This window comes from Lissotriton helveticus, chromosome 1_1 (assembly GCF_964261635.1).
Source record: "Lissotriton helveticus chromosome 1_1, aLisHel1.1, whole genome shotgun sequence".
NCBI classification, from domain to species: Eukaryota; Metazoa; Chordata; class Amphibia; order Caudata; family Salamandridae; genus Lissotriton; species Lissotriton helveticus.
Window position 1 is genome coordinate 1165003418 of NC_136057.1, and position 23735 is coordinate 1165027152.

The window sequence follows — 23735 nt, forward strand, 5'->3', positions numbered from 1 at the left end:
CAAAAAACAACAAGTGATGGACTGAATGTGGATCAATGTCACACACTCCCCCAGTCAAAAGATCTGGGCCCAAATCCATCGTTTTTTTGCACTCCACACCACCCTGGGTCAGATAATGGCTTTATGCAAATCAGCTCTGACCCTGTTGCCCCATGGGAACAGTCCAGTCCGAACTACAACAGCCATATCTTTCCCAGACCGGAATCAAGCATCCGAGGACCGGACCGGTTTCGAGGTAACACCTCTCTTCAGCCCGGCTAGCTTGACTCCAAGTGGTGTGGAGTGCCTGGGACCCACGTCTAGGCATCCCCAGCGCACTTAGGGCGGCAATTGCAAAAAACAACAAGTGATGGACTGAATGTGGATCAATGTCACACACTCCCCCAGTCAAAAGATCTGGGCCCAAATCCATCGTTTTTTTGCACTCCATACCACCCTGGGTCAGATAATGGCTTTATGCAAATCAGCTCTGACCCTGTTGCCCCATGGGAACAGTCCAGTCCGAACTACAACAGCCATATCTTTCCCAGACCGGAATCAAGCATCCGAGGACCGGACCGGTTTCGAGGTAACACCTCTCTTCAGCCCGGCTAGCTAGACTCCAAGTGGTGTGGAGTGCCTGGGACCCACGTCTGGGCATCCCCAGCGCACTTAGGGCGGCAATTGCAAAAAACAACAAGTGAAGGACTGAATGTGGATCAATGTCACACACTCCCCCAGTCAAAAGATCTGGGCCCAAATCCATCGTTTTTTTGCACTCCACACCACCCTGGGTCAGATAATGGCTTTATGCAAATCAGCTCTGACCCTGTTGCCCCATGGGAACAGTCCAGTCCGAACTACAACAGCCATATCTTTCCCAGACCGGAATCAAGCATCCGAGGACCGGACCGGTTTCGAGGTAACACCTCTCTTCAGCCCGGCTAGCTTGACTCCAAGTGGTGTGGAGTGCCTGGGACCCACGTCTGGGCATCCCCAGCGCACTTAGGGCGGCAATTGCAAAAAACAACAAGTGATGGACTGAATGTGGATCAATGTCACACACTCCACCAGTCAAAAGATCTGGGCCCAAATCCATCGTTTTTTTGCACTCCACACCACCCTGGGTCAGATAATGGCTTTATGCAAATCAGCTCTGACCCTGTTGCCCCATGGGAACAGTCCAGTCCGAACTACAACAGCCATATCTTTCCCAGACCGGAATCAAGCATCCGAGGACCGGACCGGTTTCGAGGTAACACCTCTCTTCAGCCCGGCTAGCTTGACTCCAAGTGGTGTGGAGTGCCTGGGACCCACGTCTGGGCATCCCCAGCGCACTTAGGGCAGCTGGGGATGCCCAGACGTGGGTCCCAGGCACTCCACACCACTTGGAGTCAAGCTAGCCGGGCTGAAGAGAGGTGTTACCTCGAAACCGGTCCGGTCCTCGGATGCTTGATTCCGTTCTGGGAAGGACATGGCTTTTGTAGTTCGGACTGGACTGTTCCCATGGGGCAACAGGGTCAGAGCTGATTTGCATATCGCCATTGTCTAACCCAGGGTGGTGTGGAGTGCAAAAAAACGATGGATTTGGGCCCAGATCTTTTGACTGGGGGAGTGTGTGACATTGATCCACATTCAGTCCATCACTTGTTGTTTTTGCAATTGCCGCCCTAAGTGCGCTGGGGATGCCCAGACGTGGGTCCCAGGCACTCCACACCACTTGGAGTCAAGCTAGCCGGGCTGAAGAGAGGTGTTACCTCGAAACCGGTCCGGTCCTCGGATGCTTGATTCCGTTCTGGGAAGGACATGGCTTTTGTAGTTCGGACTGGACTGTTCCCATGGGGCAACAGGGTCAGAGCTGATTTGCATATCGCCATTGTCTAACCCAGGGTGGTGTGGAGTGCAAAAAAACGATGGATTTGGGCCCAGATCTTTTGACTGGGGGAGTGTGTGACATTGATCCACATTCAGTCCATCACTTGTTGTTTTTGCAATTGCCGCCCTAAGTGCGCTGGGGATGCCCAGACGTGGGTCCCAGGCACTCCACACCACTTGGAGTCAAGCTAGCCGGGCTGAAGAGAGGTGTTACCTCGAAACCGGTCCGGTCCTCGGATGCTTGATTCCGTTCTGGGAAGGACATGGCTTTTGTAGTTCGGACTGGACTGTTCCCATGGGGCAACAGGGTCAGAGCTGATTTGCATATCGCCATTGTCTAACCCAGGGTGGTGTGGAGTGCAAAAAAACGATGGATTTGGGCCCAGATCTTTTGACTGGGGGAGTGTGTGACATTGATCCACATTCAGTCCATCACTTGTTGTTTTTGCAATTGCCGCCCTAAGTGCGCTGGGGATGCCCAGACGTGGGTCCCAGGCACTCCACACCACTTGGAGTCAAGCTAGCCGGGCTGAAGAGAGGTGTTACCTCGAAACCGGTCCGGTCCTCGGATGCTTGATTCCGTTCTGGGAAGGACATGGCTTTTGTAGTTCGGACTGGACTGTTCCCATGGGGCAACAGGGTCAGAGCTGATTTGCATATCGCCATTGTCTAACCCAGGGTGGTGTGGAGTGCAAAAAAACGATGGATTTGGGCCCAGATCTTTTGACTGGGGGAGTGTGTGACATTGATCCACATTCAGTCCATCACTTGTTGTTTTTGCAATTGCCGTCCCAGCAGTGCCCAGCAGTGCCCAACAGTATAGGCGGTGTGGGCAGAGGACTCCCAGCAGTGCCTAAGGGTCCAGGGGGTGGATGCAGAGGACACCCATCATGCCCAACAGTGCTCAAGGGTACAGGGGGTGGGTGCAGAGGACCCCCCGCAGTGCCCAACAGTATAGGGGGTGGGTGCAGAAGACTCCCAGCAGTGCCCAACAGTATAGGGGGTGGGTGCAGAAGACTCCCAGCAGTGTCCAGCAGTGCCCAATAGTATAGGGGGTGGGTGCAGAGGACTCCCCGCAGTGCCCAGCAGTGCCCAAGGGTACAGGGGGTGGGTGCATAAGACTCCCAGCAGTGCCAGACAGTGCCAAAGGGTACAAGGGGTGGGTGCAGAGGACTCCCAGCAGTGCCCAGCAGTGCCCAACAGTATAGGGGGTGGGTGCAGAAGACTCCCAGCAGTGCCCAACAGTGCCCAAGGATACAGGGGGTGGGTGCAGAGGACTCCCAGAAGTGCCCAGCGGTGCCCAAGGGTACAAGAGGTGGGTGCAGAGGACTCCCAGCAGTGCCCAGTAGTGCCCAACAGTATAGGGGGTGGGTGCAGAGGACTCCCTGCAGTGCCCAGCAGTGCCCAACAGTATAGGGGGTGGGTGCAGAAGACTCCCAGCAGTGCCCAGCAGTGCCTAACAGTATAGGGGGTGGGTGCAGAGGACTCCCAGCAGTGCCCAAGGGTACAGGGAGTAGGTGCAGAAGACTCACAGAAGTGCCTAACAGTGCCCAAGGGTACAAGGGGTGGGTGCAGAGGACTCCCTGCAGTGCCCAGCAGTGCCCAACAGTATAGGGGGTGGGTGCAGAGGACCCCCAGCAGTGCCTAAGGGTCCAGGGGGTTGGTGCAGATGACCCCCAGCAGTGCCTAATAGTGCCCAAGTGTACAGGGGTGGTTGCAGAGGACACCCAGCAGTGCCCAACAGTATAGGGGGTGGGTGCAGAAGACTCCCAGCAGTGCCCAGCAGTGCCCAACTGTATAGGGGGTGGGTGCAGAAGACTCCCAGTAGTGCCCAGCAGTGCCCAACAGTATAGGGAGTGGGTGCAGAGGACTCCCAGCAGTGCCCAGCATTGCTCATCAGTATAGGGGGTGGGTGCAGACGACTCCCAGCAGTGCCCTGCTGTGCCCAACAGTATAGGGGGTGGGTGCAGAGGACTCCCCGCAGTGCCCAAGGGTACAGGGGGTGGGTGCAGAAGACTCCCAGCAGTGCCCAACAGTGCCCAAGGTACAGGGTGTGGGTGCAGAGGACTCCCAGCAGTGCTCAGCAGTGCCCAACAGTATAGGGGGTGGGTGCAGAAGACTCCCAGCAGGGCCGAAGGGTCCAGGGGGTGGGTGCAGAGGAACCCCAGCATTGCCCAGCAGTGCCCAACAGTATAGGGGGTGGGTGCAGAGGACTCCCAGCAGTGCCCAGCAGTGCCCACGGTTACAGGGGGTGGGTGCAGAAGACTCCCAGCAGTGCCTAACAGTGCTCAAGGGTACAGGGGGTGAGTGCAGAGGACTCCCAGCAGTGCCCAGCAGTGCCCAACAGTATAGGGGGTGGGGGCAGAAGACTCCCAGCAGTGCCTAAGGGTCCAGGGGGTGGGTGCAGAGGACCCCCAGCAGTGCCCAACAGTGCCCAAGGGTACAGGGGGTGGTAGCAGAGGACTCCCAGTAGTGCCCAGCAGTGCCCAACAGTATAGGGGGTGTGTGCAGTGGACTCCCAGCAGTGCCCAAGCGTACAGGGGGTGGGTGCAGAGGACCCCCAGCAGTGCCCAACAGTATAGGGGGTGGGTGAAGAGGACTCCCAGCAGTGCTCAACAGTGCCCAAAGGGACAGGGGTGGGTGCAGAGGACTCCCAGCAGTGCCCAGTATTGCCCAACAGTTTAGGGGGTGGGTGCAGAGGACCCCCAGCAGTGCCTAAGGGTCCAGGGGTGGGTGCAGAGGACCCCCAGCAGTGCCCAACAGTGCCCAAGGGAACAGGGGTGGGTGCAGATGACTCCCAGCAGTGCCCAGCAGTGCCCAACAGTATAGGGGGTGGGTGCAGAGGACTCCCAGCGGTGCCCAGCAGTGCCCAAGGGTACAGGGGGTGGGTGCATATGAACCCCAGCAGTGCCTAAGGGTCCAGGGGGTGGGTGCAGAGAACCCCAGCAGTGCCCAACAGTGCCCAAGGGTACAGGGGGTGGGTGCAGAGGACCCCCAGCAGTGCCCAACAGTATAGGGGGTGGGTGCAGAGGACTCCCAGCAGTGCCCAGCAGTGCCCAAGGGTAAAGGGGGTGGGTGCAGAGGACACCCAGCAGTGCCCAACAGTATAGGGGGCGGGTGCAGAGGGCTCCAAGCAGTGCCCAACAGTGCCCAAGGGTACAGGGTGTGGGTGCAGAGGACTCCCAGCATTGCCCAACAGTATAGGGGGTGGGTGAAGAAGACTCCCAGCAGGGCCTAAGGGTCCAGGGGGTGGGTGCAGAAGAACCCCAACAGTGCCCAGCAGTGCCCAACAGTATAGGGGGTGGGTGCAGAGGACTCCCAGCAGTGCCCAGCAGTGCCCAAGGGTACAGGGGGTGGGTGCAGAAGACTCCCAGCAGTGCCTAACAGTGCTCAAGGGTACAGGGGGTGAGTGCAGAGGACTCCCAGCAGTGCCCAACAGTATAGGGGGTGGGTGCAGAAGACTCCCAGCAGTGCCTAAGGGTTAAGGGGGTGGGTGCAGAGGACCCCCAGCAGTGCCCAACAGTGCCCAAGGGTACAGGGGGTGGGTGCAGAGGACTCCCAGCAGTGCCCAACAGTATGGGGTGGGTGCAAAGGACTCCCGGCAGTGCCCAGCAGTGCCCGAGGGTACAGGGGGTGGGTGCAGAGGACCTCCAGCAGTGCCCAACAGTGCCCAAAGGTACAGGGTTGGGTGCAGAGGACTCCCAGCAGTGCCAAGTAGTGCCCAACAGTATAGGTGGTGGGTGCAGAGGACCCCCAGCAGTGCCTAAGGGTCCAGGGGGTGGGTGCACAGAGGACCCCCAGCAGTGCCCAACAGTGCCCAAGGGTACAGGGGTGGGTGCAGAGGACTCCCAGCAGTGCCCAGCAGTGCCCAACAGTATAGGGGGTGGGTGCAGAGGACTCCCAGCGGTGCCCAGCAGTGCCCAAGGGTACAGGGGGTGGGTGCAGTGGACCCCCAGCAGTGCCCAACAGTATAGGGGGTGGGTGCAGAGGACTCCCAGCAGTGCCCAGCATTGCCCAACAGTATAGGGGGTGGGTGCAGAGGAACCCCAGCAGTGCCTAAGGGTCCAGGGGTGGGTGCAGAGAACCCCAGCAGTGCCTAACAGTGCCCAAGGGTACAGGGGGTGGGTGCAGAGGACCCCCAGCAGTGCCCAACAGTATAGGGGGTGGGTGCAGAGGACTCCCAGCAGTGCCCAACAGTATAGGGGGTGGGTGCAGAGGACCCCCATCAGTGCACAGTCATAGGGGTGTGCATGTCTAACATCATACATCAAGTACATCCCTGTATGTGTACATCCCTAACTGGGAACACTCATGATAGTTGCATATCAATATCAATATCAATATCAATATCAATATGTTTTTATTGTTGAATTAATAAAAATCCTTACAATGAGAACGGTAAGATTAACCAGTCTTTGCAGCGCAGGTTAAGATATAAAAACAAGAAGGTAGCAATTTAGAAAAAAAAAAAAAAAAGAGAGTTAAAACTGAAACTCTACTCGAATCCTGCCCCCTCTTGCATCATAGGGATTTATAAAGTGGGCTAAGGGACACTATTAAAGAGGATGGGGACAAGACAATATAAAATGATCATGAGGAGGCCTGTAACTGCTTTCTAATTTCCATCATAAATTTGAGGCCCCGACAAGTCAGGATTTGAGATGAACCTCCCAGCCAGAAAATAACGGCCTGGCGACATGTTCTTATTTTCAAATTGTTCAATATGTCCCGTAAAAAGTGTCTTCTAGATACCATAAGGGATGGACATACGCAAAACAAATGAACTAGAGATTCAGTATGATATCCGCAGAGTCAACATTTTGTGCAATCGTGTTGGGGTTTCCAGGAAGGTAGTAGGTCCTTAGATTCATGAAAGCCCATACGGAGGTTGATAAGATATTTTTTTAGATGGTGGCTAAAATGAGTTGCCAAGTAGGCCTGGGGTTGTTGGAGCGAGTAAGAGGAAATGATTGTCCAGGCATGACGTCGATGGGACAATGTTAGTTTGTCTTCTAGTGTGGAAAAGTAAATTTTGCCATGTTCTGTGTCCCTACGCCTCATCCATCATATGTTATGTGTGCATGACCAATATGCATATGTTATTCCCCATTTCTGATTAAAGACGCAATTACAGTTGTGTCCACCTCTGGTATGTTATTTTCCAGTCCTCGTGAATACTACGAATATCAGGCCTATGTAAGAAATGTTGCCACGTTTCTCAGTGTGCACGTTATTCAATTATAAAGTCCCCGTTTCCAGGCCTCAAAAAGGGCCCGGACCACAGATTCAGCTCCTGTCTCCTGAAAGCCTCGCTAAGGAGCGATACAGCCCCCACCTGTATCCTCGACCCTTCACTTACTTCCTGCCTCGCAGTGCCCGGTGCACCCCGGCTCTGCCTCTGAGTCTGCCAAAAGTATGTTATAGTTCCTGCTATCAGTTCAGTCCTCCTCTTCTGCATTCCTAAGCTACTGAACTGCATCAATAGTTTCCGTCATTGTCTAGCCTTCTCGTCTCCATGTTAGAGAAATACTGTATTTAATGGTCATTTAGTATTCTTCATCACGCACTACATGTAGAATAATGCATGGTCCAGTCTTAGAATCAAGTTAGCTTTTCCCCTCATGACTTCTAGTTTATATCAACATGTTCCCTAAACAGTAGATACCAGATAGGGTTTAGGTACATGTCGCTCCGACCCTCCAGACTCCAGTCTCTGCTCCTAGCACAGAGTTCGTAGCCCCCAGCTTCTCCTAGTAACACGTCATTGTCAGTTTTCGCGCACCATTAGGTTAGAGGTCCCGGCTCCTTAGGTAGCCCCCTCCAATGTTTCCGCCCATTCATGACATATTCTGTTACGTTTTGCATCACATGTCTAAGTAAACTCCCAGTTACACCTCTTATTTCTCTTATCTCTCGCGACTGCTACGCGTCACGCCTTCTACTCCACCCACTGCTACGCCTACTGCAATGTAAGGCTATGTGTTTGCGCTATGTATATAAGTCAATGTTTTGTTATTAAATGTTAGCGCGCTCATCCCAGACCTAGCCCCAGCAGCTGCTGGGCCTCTTTTCCCCTGCTGGGCCCCAGTTGTCCTGCTGGGCCTTATTGTCCTATTCCCATGCAGGTTGTCCTGATCCTGTCCTTATGCTGTAATAAACCTGCAGAAACTCCTACTACCTCGAATCTTGACTCTTATTTATTGAGCTATCTGTTATGCTATAAGTCTAGTCAAAAATAGGGTATTATTTATTTATTTACCACATAATGGCGCCCGAACAGGGACTTGCCCTTTCCCCACGCGTCGGTGAAGCCACGCCGACCCCCTGACCCTCTGCAGTCGTGACGGAACCATACCGTGCACTGGCAGATATTTCTGCTCCAAGTATCCCTCAGGCCCACGGAGGAGACGGAGGAGGCGGTCCAGCATCCGAACGAGACGGTGGAGGAACGCGGCGAGTCCCGACCAGAGCCCAAGCCGAGAGTCCAAGGTCCGAGGTATCCGGAGGCCCACCCGTAACTGAAGTCCGAAGTCCGAAGTCCGTCGTAGTCCAGTCCCGTCCGAGGCCTTCCGTTCCGTGCTGCCCGGTGAGTACCATTGCTGGGGTAGTGTCTAGACAGGGTCAGTCTAAATTGACTCCTGGTCCGTGGGTTGGTGGTACCCAAGCCCACAAACGAAGTGTTCACCTAGGTGGATACGGGTCTTGATGCGTTCCTTTATGGGACCGGTATGTTCCGTACTGTTACAGCAGTGCATCCAGTAACTCTAGTCTGTTCCGTTCTCGAGAATTCTGTTCTGTTTCTGTTTTCAGTATTTTCAGGTAGTATTCTGTTCGAACTGTTATGTTATGATATTGTTTAATGTATTTCCAATGTCGTGGTATGCCTGAATTGTTTTCCCAATTGTTATTGTTTTTCGTGTATTGTATTGTGTTCCGATTCAAGTTTAGAATGCCGCTCTTTTCCAAATTACGTCAGTTAAAAACTAGAAAGGGTCTGCTGGAAGCAGCAGTTCCTGTTCCGCCTAGGGACAGTCCAGGTCACTTTATGTATCAGAAACATGGCATAAGCGCCATATTGTATCTAGATTTATGGGTAGAGTATACCAAGCAGTTAGAAGAAAAGTATAGATGGCCCGTATCGGGTACATGGGATGCCGAATGTATCATGCGAGTAGAAGAAGCATTATGGAAAAAGAAAGCCAGACAGTCACAGAAAGATGCCATCGAGTTATGGCGTAAGGAAGCGCATAGAAGAACGGAAAAGGAAGTTAGAAAGTCAGAGTTAAGTAGAGAATCCCAAGAACGAGCCCAAGAAAGAGAATTAATCGAGATAGGTGAACAAGTCAAAGCCGAACAGTCAGACAGACAGAGGCATGCCCTTATTAAGGGTATGTATCCTCTCCTTGCCGAAGGCTTGCCAAAAGCGACCCCAGAGGCACCCAGTAATTTCCCGCCACCATTAGTTCCGACCAAGCTACGTCACAAACCGACCGCAGCTGATATTTTTATTTCGTCCTATCTGGACGACACAGTCCCCGAATATGCAAATCCTGTTCGCGCTCCGCCAGTCCCTGTAAATCAGGCACTTCCCGTTTCTCCAGACACCGGAGTACCTGTTACGGTACCCCCGGGTCAGCCTGCCATACAAGTTCAGCCCACGTTACAATTACCGACCCTGCAAGCACGAAGAATGTCAGTAGACGATTCTAGTCTAGGGGCCGCAGGAGGAGGTCCTCCTCAAACCCCGCCGCCACACAAACGTTTATCAGCACTCGAATTACATGCTCAAGCATCACAGCGTACTCCAAAAAGTAATAAGTCTGTTACAGAAATCAGACAAGCCCTTGCCGAATGTGTCTATGACACAGTCCCAGGCGAATATAATATGGTTTTATATTCCGTACGCGTAAGAAGGGTGACCGAGTATCTAGTCACCTTACCAAATATGAAAGAAGATCTAGACAGAATATATCGTTTCATCCGTACAGGGGATGATCCAGAAAGTATTGGCGAGATTATGTCTCAAAGGAAAGCCGAGATTCAGCTCATGATATTAAAGTTCCTGATCAATTGTTTAATAAGAGAACAAGATTACCCGTCTAAAGATCCCGCCGAAATGAGAATCTTAACAAGGTGGAGTGATAATATAGCCGAGGGTAAGCACAAGACCATTAGTGCCATGGAAAGTATGTACAAGAAAATTCGTAAAGAAATAATAAGGTTACACGACCAGCGTAAAGCAGCACAAGTAAGCGAGAAAGAAAGTATCTCTGATCCTGAAGAGGAAGACGAGAATCCCGCCAGAATAGCGTATGTAGGAAAATCCAGATTTCCAGATCGCCATTTACGTCCAGAACCTAAGTCTATTTTTCATCATCCAGCACCAGAACAAAGCTCTTTAGAACAAGTATTTCAAGCTACCGATCACATTCTGAAATCACGAGTCGGATATAGCGAATTAAGTACCATGCACGAACAAGAACTAGCCCGATCAGCAGTCCGATGGATTACTGATTCTACCACTTTTCCAGACGAAATAGTGGCACAAATGTTTCTGAAACTGCCCCCAGCCGAGCAACGACTGGTGGGTATGTATATGATCCAGCACCTCATTACCCTGTATGAGGGTCAACATTCTGATCCAGGCCCGTTGCATGATATCCTGAACGAGTTACTCCAGTACAGATGGAGAGGTCTAGGTACCGATTTAATTAGTGTCATTCTAGAACAGCGCCACAAGTATAGAACGTTCCTGAACCCGCATTTTGTTCATGTCTCACCCCCAGAAAGTAAACCATTTTACATAGACAGACAGAATCCGTTACGAGAAGTCCACCCAGTCCAAGGGGCGGGTGGCGTAATGCAACGAGTGTTTGTATACACTCCGATATCAAAGATGGAACTTCTTGAAATGAAGAAATTAATTCCCTGTCATGACAAAGATCCAGCGGGGTTCCATAGAGAATTAAAAGACATGCTCCGTATGGGAGAATACACTTACCCAGATATCATTAAAATGTTAAAGGTCCTGCTACCCGCAGGGGTGTATGAAAGGTTAAAGGAAAAAGAATGGGAGGTGGGAGAGAAAAAGATCGATTGGACAGCTCTAGAAGCTGAAGACAAGGCACGAGTACCAGGTACCGGTCTTGGAGATAAATGTAAAGAATTACCAGAATTATTGATTCAAGTTTTACCCAGATTATTGACAACTAGGAAAGAAGACTGGGATGCAATCTCAGCCTGTAAACAGAAACGAGATGAAGACATTAGTGATTTTTATTCTAGATTTGAGAAATGTTTCAGTATTAACAGTGGTCTCAAGACAAGTAGTGAGTCATACCCTCATCTTTTCGTTACCAAATTAGTCGAGAATTCAAGTCCACAAATTAAAAACCGAGTTTTGAAAGTCGAAAGCACCTGGCAAGCAAATACTCCGTCCCAGATGCTCCAGATGCTCCAGTACCACCAGAATAGAATTAGAGAAGAGCAAGAACACGAAAGAAAACGTATGAAAGACACGAAAATGAAAGTGCTAGTTGCACAATCTGTTCCTCAAGACAGTCAGAAGAGGGGTCCGAATCAAGCCAGTCATCCTACAGCTCCCGTTAAAGGGAACTGCAATTATTGTAAACAGCCAGGTCATTTTATAAACGAGTGTGCAGTTCTGAAACACAACATAGCTACTGGTAAGACTAAAGAAAGACCACGTCCGCCGAGACAAGAACAAGTTTCACAGACTCCTCAGTCACAGAATGCACTACAGACAGTTACAGTACCGCAGCCTATTGCTGCAACGCAGCATGTTACATCACAGATGTACCAGTATGCACAGTCCGAGTATCCAGAGTATCAGTCATATTCATGAAACAGCCTAGAGAGGGAGGTAGGCTTGCCTCTCATCGAGATACCTGTAGACCAAGAAGGTCCCTATGTTCATAGTCAAGTATTAGGGAAAGACAGAAAGTTTTTGATCGATACAGGGGCAAGTAGGACCACAATTAGTCACGCCGAAGTTCCAGGGGCTCCGCTCTCAGGCTCAAGAAATGTTTCCCTTGGATTTTCAGGAAAACCCATAGTTAATGAAATATCTAAGCCAGTTACTCTAGAAGTAGGTCCATTGTCCCGTACTACTGATCTGTTACTTACTAAGTCATGTCCAGAAAATCTATTAGGCATTAAGACATTGAAAGAATTAGGTGCAGTTATTTGCTGTTCCCCAGAGGGAATACGTCTGTTCCTACGTGACTTTAAGGGTCACTATGTATTACGAGATTTTGATTCAAGATTGTCTAATGTTCCGCAGCATTTATGGGCGCAAGGTCCAACTGATGTAGGTTACATGCAAATCACACCCTATCGTGTGACTCTCAAACCAGGTGTAGTGTTACCACGAATCAGGCAGTACAGATTGCCACCTGAGGCTGTAGCAGCCTTATCCAAAATTATTGACGAGCTCATGGCTCAAGGAGTAGTTGTAGAAACTGACTCCAACGTGTGTAATTCTCCGATCATTCCAGTCATGAAACGTACTGATCCAAATGCACCCCCAGTATATCGATTAGTGATTGATTTACGAGAACTTAACAAATGTATTATTCCTCAGTACCCAGTCGTTCCAGACATTTCTTCCCTGTTAACAGCCATTGATTCCGAAGCCATGTTTTTCACTGTCATAGACCTCAAGAATGCATTTTTTAGTGTTCCAATTCATCCAGACAGCCAGTTTCTTTTCGGATTTTGTTTAAATGGAAGGAGCTATATGTTTACACGCGCTCCTCAAGGTTTCACAGAAAGCCCTAGTATTTACAGTCAAGCACTCAAGAGACAACTAGACAACATTCACATGCCAACTGACACTGCCCTGCTCCAGTATGTCGATGATCTACTGATCACAGCCCGTTCTGAACGTGCTTGCGAGCGAGCATCACTTACAGTTCTGTATTTTCTAGCCGAGATGGGGCACAAGGTGTCACCTTCGAAGCTTCAATTCTGTGTCCAGCAAGTGGTATACTTAGGACACTTGCTGTCCAAGAGGGGTAGGCAGTTGACACCCGACCGTATCCAGTTAATAGCGAGTCTTCCCCAGCCAAGAACCCAGAAGGAGGTACGTGCCTTTATCGGCCTTACTTCTTATTGTAGACAATGGATTCCCCAGTATGCATTCCTAGCCAAGCCACTGATACAGTTAACGACACAGGAGGCAGCCGTATCGACTGTCCTCCCTTGGACATCTGACCATACACTTAGTTTCAACGAGTTAAAGAAAGCCCTATGTCAAGCTCCAGTTCTAGCTACACCGAACTACAGTAAGCCTTTTACACTTTTCGTTACTGAACGCGAAGGTACAGCATTATCTGTCCTCACACAAGATCAAGCAGGTCAATACAAACCCTGTGCTTATTTTTCGAGCACATTAGATCCAGTCGCCCAGGCGTTGCCTGCGTGCCTCAAGTCAGTTGCAGCCACAGCACTAGCTATCAGACAAAGTGATTCTATAGTTTTAGGACATTCCTTGACAGTACAAGTTCCACATTCAGTAGAAGTTCTTTTAAACCGAACACAAACTCAGCACTTGACAATTGCACGTTTAACAGGTTATGAATTGACACTGTTCCAGCCACACATAGAAATTAGACGCTGCAACGTCCTGAATCCTGCTACACTGTTACCATCAGTTAGTTCAAATCCAGACCCACATGATTGTGTGGAAGTAGTTAACATTACGACAAAGCCAAGACAAGACCTGACAGACATTCCGTTACCAGATCCTGACCTGACACTTTATGTGGATGGTTCATGTATGAGAACTAGTACAGGAGAACTAGTCGCCGCGTATGCAGTGACTACTGACACTGAAGTTATTGAAACACACCGTATTGATACCCTGTCCGCTCAAGCAGCAGAGCTAGTCGCTCTGACACAAGCCTGTATACATGCCAAGAACCTGAAGGTTAATGTTTACACAGATTCACGTTACGCATTCGGAGTTGTACACGACTTCGGAGTGCTCTGGCAGGAGAGAGGTTTTATGACTTCTCATGGAACCAAGATTCAGCATGGTCTCCTTATTCAAGCCCTGTTAGATGCCATACATTTACCGACATCTATTGCTATCATGAAATGCAAAGCACATACGAAAGTCACTGACATTATTTCCCAAGGTAATGATTTAGCAGACCGCACAGCCAAGCTTACAGCACAGACTCCAGACATTCCAGTTAATCAGACACAGACACATACTCCAGATCCGATTACATGCATGACAGTTAAGGACCCTACTCAAGATGTCATAGATATCCAGTCACATGCTATTCCCGATGAAATCAAGAAATGGTCTGTACAAGGAGGGGTCCAGACAGATCAAGGATGGTTAACGAAGGGTAGAGCCACATGGTTTCTCCCCGATTCTATGGTTCAAGTTATTATCAATACCGCACATAGTCCAGCACATTTAGGAGAAAAAGCTATGTTAGACAGTATCCAGAACATTTGGTTCAACAAGCATTTACGAGCTGCAGCCAAGCAGAAAGTCCGTACCTGTATGATATGTTGCCAGTTTAATCCAGGTAAAAGTGTCCCGGTGGAACAAGGTGGTTTCCAGCCCCCTGACCACCCTTTTGAGGTCCTCCAGATGGATTATATTCAAATGGAGCGATGTCGAGGTTTCAAGTATGTCCTTGTAGTTGTATGCGCCTTGTCCAGATGGACAGAAGCATATCCAGTCCCAGATTACACAGCCGCGACCACTGCCAAGCAGTTGGTTCGTGAATTCTTCCCTAGATATGGACTCCCTAGAGTCGTATATTCTGATAACGGCCAGCCATTCTCATCTGAACTCATGAAACACGTTTCCCTTTTGTTAGGGTACCAGTGGAAGTTCCATTGTGTACGCCATCCAGAAGCAGCTGGACTAGTCGAAAGGCATAATCAGACTCTGAAAATCCGTATAGCAAAAGTATGTAAAGACAAGGGTGTGGACTGGTTAGTAGCTTTGCCAGTCGCTTTATTTTATATGCGTATGGTCGCACATTCCAGATCAGGTCTGTCCCCGTATGAGGTCGTATTCGGCCGCCCCCCTAACATGTGGGGTACTCCTAGACCCCGAAGTATTACCGATGTTTCATGTAATATGCTGACAGATTACCTAGCTTCCTTGATGTCTGCCCTCAACTCATGTCGTTCACAGGTTGCCGCCGCATTTCCAGACAATACCGAGGTGGCACCGCACGAGATCGTTCCAGGCTCCCTTGTGATGATCAGAAATTTCGACAGATCAAGTCCGCTGGAACCACGTTGGAAGGAGCCACGTCAGGTCCTCTTGACCACCCGAACTGCCGTCAAGTTGGAAGGCAGGAAGGGGTGGGTCCACCTTTCTCATGTAAAACTTTTCAAGGGATCGGAACCAGTCTTCAAAAACATTTCCAAGAACATTTCCCAGGATTCGAAGGATTGCCGGAACACTGTTTTAAAGGACTGTCCCGCACAAGACATTATTACAACCCCTCCCTTGTTAGAGAAAACTCCGCAACAGGAGTATAAGTTAAAGCTCAGGTCTAATAAGTCAGCCAGTTTGATTGTATAAGTCCTCCCCTAGGTGAAACGGTTAGACTGTTTCTGACATGTATAAAATAGACCCCCATAGTGAGAGAGTCAGTCAAAGCTCAATCAAATGTATCGTTTTTCTGAGTTTCGTATTATTCATCAGCATAATGATTTCCTGCACCAGCTACGCACTTTTCCTGTGTTTTTCAGTTCCTCATGTAAATATGTCTGCTCATGCTACAGTAGAGCACACGTTTAGTGATCTGCCTCCTCACGAATATGCATACCGCCTCGCTATGCGTAATAACACATTTATCCGTATGTTACATTATTCACACCAGACCAGCAATGCCACTAATTGTTGGGTGTGTGGTCGACTCCCCCCTTTCCAGACACCGAAGGGAGTTCTGCCACTCTTTCCTTATCCATTCTCACACAATGGTTCGTGTGGAGCATGGTCCACGTTAACGTCATCCTCAACAGATATGTCTTTTCTTAACAGTACATGTTTTCCAGACAAGCAAGGTCTCCCCCACAGAACAGGTTTAGATCTAGAAAATGAAGTATATAATTTAGGAAATTATTCGTCGAATTTCATGGTCCTGAATGTTCAGTCTGATACTACTCCAGACTTACCTGCTATTTCAGTACTACCAGTCAAAGGCGAATTATGTGTCCGTAGTTATGGTTCTGTACACATAGGTCATAGTGAATGTACTACTGTTATCAAGTATAGTGACAGTGGGAAATCTATTTTCAAAGCTTCACGTCATTCTTATTTTATTTGTGGTCAAACTGCATATGTCCGTCTGCCCCTCGATTGGGAGGGAACCTGTTACATTGCTTTCCTACTGCCACCTGTTTTTCTAGCCCCACCTGACTATCATAGGAATTCTTTCTTAGTACACACTAGACACAAGAGAAATCTCCCGATTGTCGATTATACTGAAACTGCTGCAGAGCAATTCATTGATATTGATAAAGGTGTTTTCCCTTATTTAGGCACAGTTGTAAATAGTAAGCTAATCCGTAGGTTAACAAGAACCCTTGAAGCAGTAGTAGATGAGACTGCCTCCGCTCTAGGTAACTTAACTGAAGAGCAATCCTTTATGAGAATTGTCGTTTTACAGAATCGTCTCGTCCTTGACGTCATACTGGCCGATAGGGGCGGGGCCTGTAGAGTTCTCGGATCCAGTTGTTGTATTTTCATTCCTAATAACGCGCCGTCTGTTTATTCAGCTATAACCAGACTCCATAAAATTGCCCATCTGTTACACCAAGATCCAGGCACCTGGACATGGTCCGGTTGGTTCTGGAATATAATTTCCGCATGGGGTTGGAAAGTCCTGTCCTTTTTAGGTATTGCAGTAGCGATCATATTTAGCTGCTGCCTCTGTATACAATGTGGCCCTGCGATTTGCAGCATGTGTGCTACCTCTTGTATTCCCAGTCCCAAGCCCCGTTCTAAATCTCGTTCCAGGACAATTCGAGACGAGCAAATGGTACTGTATGAAATGATAGACGGTATCATGAATATTGATGTTTCCTGATGGAAACGTAGTGACAAGGAGGGAATGTGGAAAAGTAAATTTTGCCATGTTCTGTGTCCCTACGCCTCATCCATCATATGTTATGTGTGCATGACCAATATGCATATGTTATTCCCCATTTCTGATTAAAGACGCAATTACAGTTGTGTCCACCTCTGGTATGTTATTTTCCAGTCCTCGTGAATACTACGAATATCAGGCCTATGTAAGAAATGTTGCCACGTTTCTCAGTGTGCACGTTATTCAATTATAAAGTCCCCGTTTCCAGGCCTCAAAAAGGGCCCGGACCACAGATTCAGCTCCTGTCTCCTGAAAGCCTCGCTAAGGAGCGATACAGCCCCCACCTGTATCCTCGACCCTTCACTTACTTCCTGCCTCGCAGTGCCCGGTGCACCCCGGCTCTGCCTCTGAGTCTGCCAAAAGTATGTTATAGTTCCTGCTATCAGTTCAGTCCTCCTCTTCTGCATTCCTAAGCTACTGAACTGCATCAATAGTTTCCGTAATTGTCTAGCCTTCTCGTCTCCATGTTAGAGAAATACTGTATTTAATGGTCATTTAGTATTCTTCATCACGCACTACATGTAGAATAATGCATGGTCCAGTCTTAGAATCAAGTTAGCTTTTCCCCTCATGACTTCTAGTTTATATCAACATGTTCCCTAAACAGTAGATACCAGATAGGGTTTAGGTACATGTCGCTCCGACCCTCCAGACTCCAGTCTCTGCTCCTAGCACAGAGTTCGTAGCCCCCAGCTTCTCCTAGTAACACGTCATTGTCAGTTTTCGCGCACCATTAGGTTAGAGGTCCCGGCTCCTTAGGTAGCCCCCTCCAATGTTTCCGCCCATTCATGACATATTCTGTTACGTTTTGCATCACATGTCTAAGTAAACTCCCAGTTACACCTCTTATTTCTCTTATCTCTCGCGACTGCTACGCGTCACGCCTTCTACTCCACCCACTGCTACGCCTACTGCAATGTAAGGCTATGTGTTTGCGCTATGTATATAAGTCAATGTTTTGTTATTAAATGTTAGCGCGCTCATCCCAGACCTAGCCCCAGCAGCTGCTGGGCCTCTTTTCCCCTGCTGGGCCCCAGTTGTCCTGCTGGGCCTTATTGTCCTATTCCCATGCAGGTTGTCCTGATCCTGTCCTTATGCTGTAATAAACCTGCAGAAACTCCTACTACCTCGAATCTTGACTCTTATTTATTGAGCTATCTGTTATGCTATAAGTCTAGTCAAAAATAGGGTATTATTTATTTATTTACCACACTAGAACAGACCTCCTTTTAGCAATAGAATTTACTATTTTGCAAAAACTGGCCTGATCAATTTTCTTATTCCATGTTACTGGTAGATCAAAGTCCACAAGACATTTCTCCAAATGAATTGCCCAGGGCTGAGTGGGATCTGTATTGATTGCTTGCCAAAAAAGATTATTTAAAGTGTCTGAGTCGGCGACGCGAAGTTTGTGGCAAAATTTAACAAATGTTGACTTGGCCCTGAAGGTTTGGTTTTGAAGCCGGAATTCTAGTCTCACCTGCGCTGGTGAGGAGCATTTGGGCAGTTTAAATACTTCTTTGTAGATTTTGTTTTGTAAAGTATTTAGTAGACCAGCCTCCCTTCCAAGCCATGTTACCAGCCCGTATGATAATGTGGGTAGAACCAGAGCGACCATTACTTTTAAAAGGTGGGTAAAATTTGGACCTTCCAGTTTTTGCAAGAGACGACTGTACCCATAAATTAGCCTCTGAGACTTAGCTTTTAGCACCGCAGAGTGTTCTTTTTTTTAATTTTCTTTGCCGATGGTGACCCCCCAGATACCGATAATACGGCTGTTCCCCTATTGCAAGGTGATTACATGTCCAATTATATTTGATTGGTTTTCGCTCTACAAGACGTATTACCTTTGTCTTGTCTCTATTAAGTTCCAGGTGTTCTTCGTCTAAATAGAGTTATAGAGCATTTATCAGCCTTTGCAGCCCGATTGGAGTTTGGCTTAAAAGGACAATGTCATCAGCAAACTGAATGATTGGCATTGAGGTGTTACAGAGATTCGGAGCATGACTAACAACTTGGCCAAGTTTTTTCCCTAGATCGGCGAGGTAAAGATTAAATAAAGAAGGAGCCAGGACACAGCCCTGTTTCAATCCGTCTTCAGTTGGAATTTTTGACGTGAGACTTGTGCCCTGTCCTTGTTTAACCTGTGTCCAAGTGTCCGTGTAGAGGAGCATTAGAGAGTTAAGAAGGTTTGTTGACAACCCCCACTTCTTGAGTTTTGCCCAAAGTCTCCCCTACTAACTCGGTCAAAGGCGGCTCTAATGTCGATAAAGCAGCCGTATAACCGGCTGTTCTTCGTTTTGGCTCTTTCTATTAGGAGTGCTAGGGCAGTGAGATTTGTTGTTGTCCCTGTCCCTTTTCGAAAACCTGTTTGGTAACTGGGGATTAGATTGTTGTTATCCCACCATTCCTGTATTTCCTCCCGAATGCAGGATGCATATAGTTTTGCTTCCACGTCTATCAAGGATATTAGACGATAGTTCTGTGGCTGTCTCCTGTCCCCCTTTATGAAAATGGGGTGGATGATATTACCATTCCATGATGGGGGCTGCCGCGTTTGGGCAAAAACTTGGTTAAACAGATCAGAGAGCTGGAGGGCACAAAAATCGGGGTAATATTTAAATACTGCATTAGGAAGACCGTTGGGTCCTGGGGCCCCTTCTGTTTTGAGTTTAATAATAAACCCTTTGACTCGATCGCTGGAGAATAAGTCCGAGTGCATTGGGAGGTCATTTTGCCTTCCTAAATCTCGATTATTTGTTAAGGTTTCTACGGCTCCTTCCAGATGGATTGAATTCATGGTGTGATTGGAACAACAATGATTTTCGGAAGGAGATACGTCCATTTTGAAGTAGAGCTTTTTAACATGATTTTCCCAGCTTTGTTTGCTAATGCCAAGGTCCTGGGATATTACTTCTGCGTTGTTTAGTTTATTAATAATGCCCCAGAAATCCCTTGTGCTGCACTTCTTGCTGGCTACTAGCAATTTCGCCCACATTTCTTCCTTCTGTTTGTTCTTAGCTTTCCACACCAGTTTGCGATACTTTTTTCTCATGCTCCTAACAAGGGAGTAGGTTAGTGGAGAGCACTCGGTGTTGTTCCTTATTGCCTTCCGTTGCACCTGGGCTAATTTTCTCCTTTCCTGTCTTAGTTTATTATTAAACCATGGTTCCCGTAAAACTAATGGGACTTGATGCGAAGCAGAGGGTACAGAGTGTTGAATGGATAGGTTCTCTAACAGATTTTCCCAAGTTGAAACCGGATCTTCTTTTTGTTCGTTTTCGTGTAGAGCAAAGAAGTCCTTTGTGGTTTCATAGATGGCTTTGGTTCCGCTGCCCCTCCAACGCAGTCTTCGTAAATTGAATTTCTCTGTATGAGCAGAGAGAGCAATTAGTTGGGCAGACTCTGGCACCTCTAAGTTGATCCAGGTGATTTGAGGAAAGTGGTCACTTTCAGATCGCGTTACTATTTCGTAGCCCTCCAATGAGTTGATCAGTTTGTTACTGATTAAGGTAAAGTCGATCGTTGACAAGACCTTGCCACTCATATATGTGGGAGCTGTTGTCAACCCGCCTGCCTTTTCAGGTTTTAAGATTGTTAATCCCAACGAAGTCAGTTTTTTTGAGAGAGAAGAGTTGAGCTCCGCCCGGACGTTTTGTCTTGAGATGGGGGGGTGTAGATCGACATCATTTAAATTTAAATTAAAGTCGCCTGATAGAATCAGCAACCTTTGAGAATTTGATTTTTGGAGTGTTTTTATAAGTTCAGTGAGCACGGCCAGTTTCTCTTTTTTTTTCCTTCGATCCGGGTGAATGTAGATGGTTATTAGTAACAATTGGTGGCGGGGTTTTATAGAGATCTTGGTTACCAGCACCCAGGTTAGTCCCACGTCCTGTTTTTCCGGCACCCAGTTATATTTCAGCGAAATGTATGTGGATAACCCACCACTGGGGTGCCCGAACTTGGATGTTCTCTCGGCAAGGATGTGATATTCGGTGAAGCCAGGAATCAATCAATCAATCAATCAATAATTTGCATTTGTAAAGCGCGCTACTACCCGTGGGGGTCTCAATGCGCTGGGGGGGGGGGTCAGTGCTCAAAAAGCCAGGTCTTGAGCTGCCTTCTGAAGGAGAGGTGGTCCTGTGTGGCGCGCAGGTGGCTGGGAAGAGAGTTCCAGGTCTTCGCTGCCAGGTAGGAGAAGGACCTTCCCCCGGCGGTGGCCCTGTGGATGCGGGGCACGGCTGCCAGGGCTTGTCCTGTCGAGCGCAGGGTGCGAGGAGGACAGTAGGAGAGGCGGTGGTTGATGAGTTTTGGTCCGAGGTTTTGAAGGGCTTTGTGTGCGTGGGTGAGAAGCCTGAAGGTGATCCTCTTGCTGACTGGGAGCCAGTGAAGTTTCTTCAGGTGTCCGGAGACGTGGTGGTGGTGGGGGATGTTCAGGATGAGTCGTGCGGCTGCGTTCTGGATTCGTTGAAGTTTCTTCTGTAGCTTGGTAGTGATGCCGGCGTACAGAGTGTTCCCATAGTCCATGCGGCTGGTGACGAGGGCGTGGGTGACGGGCTTCCTAGTGTCGGTGGGGATCCAGCGGAAGATTTTGCGGAGCATGCGGAGGGTGTTGAAGCATGCCGATGTCACCGCGTTGACCTGTCTGTTCATGGAGAGGGACGAGTCCAGGATGAAGCCGAGGTTGCGGGCATGGTCAGTGGGTTGGGGAGTGCTGCCCAGGGTGGGGGGCCACCAGGATTCGTCCCAGACGGTGGGAGTAGGGCAGAGGATTAGGACCTCCGTCTTATCGGTGTTGAGTTTAAGCCGGCGGTCTGTCATCCAGTCCGCTACTTCCTTCATGCCTTCGTGTAGTCTGGTTCTTGCTGAGGTGGGGTTGTTGGTGAGGGAGAGGATGAGCTGAGTGTCGTCGGCGTAGGATATGATGTTGAGTGCGTGTTTGCGTGCGATGTTCGTCAGGGGGGTCATGTAAATGTTGAAGAGGGTGGGGCTGAGGGAGGATCCTTGTGGGACGCCGCAGATGACTTCAGTAGCTGTAGATCTCAAGGGGGGGAGTCGGACTCTCTGTGTTCTTCCGGAGAGGAAGGAGGTGATCCATTCCAGGGCATTGCCTCGGATGCCGGCGTTGTTGAGGCGCCGTATTAGAGTACGGTGGCATACCGTGTCGAAGGCTGCGGAGAGGTCCAAGAGTATGAGTGCCACGGTCTCTCCCTTGTCTGTGAGGGGTCGAGTGAGTCGTTGGATTCTAGGGCGGTGGTAAGTTGAGTGTTGAGTGTTGATGATCTTCTCAATCACTTTGGCGGGGAATGGGAGGAGCGAGATGGGCCGGAAGTTTTTGAGTTCGGTGGGGTCTGCTGTAGGTTTCTTTAGGAGGGCGTTGAGTTTGGCGTGTTTCCAGTTTTCGGGGAAGGTGGCGCTGGTGAGTGATGCGTTGATGACGTCTCGTAGGTGGGGTGCGATGATGTTGTTGGCTTTGTTGAAAATGTGGTGCGGGCATGGGTCGGATGGCGATCCTGAGTGGATGGAGTTCATGATGTGGGTGGTTTCCTCGGTGGTGGTTGGGTTCCAGGTGTGGATGGTGGTGTTGTCAGTGTCGGATTCCGGAGGTGGGTTCGTGTTGGATGTGGAGGGGCTGTTGTAAATATCGGTGACCTTGTGGTGAAAGAAGGCCGCGAGGGAGTCGCAGAGATCCTGAGAGGGGGGGATGGCGTTGTTTTCAGCATCGGGGTTAGAGAGTTCCCTGACGATGCCGAATAGTTCCTTGCTATTGTGGGCGTTGTTTTCGAGCCTGTCTTTGAAGGATTATTTTCTTGCTGCGCGGAGGAGTTGGTGGTGTTAGCGGGTGGCGTTCTTTAGAGCAGACATGTTCTCGTCGGTCTGATTGGGGCGCCAGGTTTTTTCGTGGGTGCGACATTCTTTTTTGGAGTCCTTGAGGGTGGGGGTGAACCAGGAGTTTTTCTTGTGGTTGTCTTTGTGTACCTGGGTCTTCAAGGGGGCCAGGAGGTTGGCGCAGTCTGAGATCCGGCTTGTGAGGTTGGAGGCCGCTTCGTTGGGGTCTGCCGTGCTGGTGGGTGGGTTCTGGGAGAGGGCTGTGGTGAGTTGTTCAGTGGTGACTCGGTTCCATTGTCTTCTTGGTGGTTGTTGGGCGTGGTGGTGTACGGCTGTTTTTTTGAAGCTGAAGTGGACACAGCTGCGTCCGTCCAGGATAGTTTGGTGGTGTGGCTGAAGGAGATGTGTTTGCTGGAGGAGAAGATCGGGTCGAGTGTCTGTCCGGCGTAGTGGGTGGGGGTGTTGACCAGCTGTTTCAGTCCGAGGTTGGCGAGGTTGTCCAGTAGGGTGGTGGTATTGTTGTCGACGTGGTTCTCTAGGTGGAAGTTGAGGTCCCCTAGGAGTATGTAGTTGGTGGAGGGGAGTGAGTGTGGGCTGATGAAGTCTGCGATGTCTTTGCTGAATTTTGTGCGAGGTCCGGGTGGTCTGTAGATGAGGGTGCCTCTGAGGGTGGTCTTGGGGTCCCTGTGGATTGAGAAGTGGAGGTGTTCGGCGTCGGGGAGCGTGTTGTTGGTGTTGGTCGTTATGCGGATGGAGCTCTTGTGGACGATGGCAATGCCTCCTCCGGTGTGGTTAGTGCGGTCTCTCCTGATGATTTTGTGGCGTAACACAGGCCCCCGCAGCCCACGCGGTGCGGGGGGGCCCCCATGCTCCAGGGGCCCCCTCACTCTCAGTCTCAGC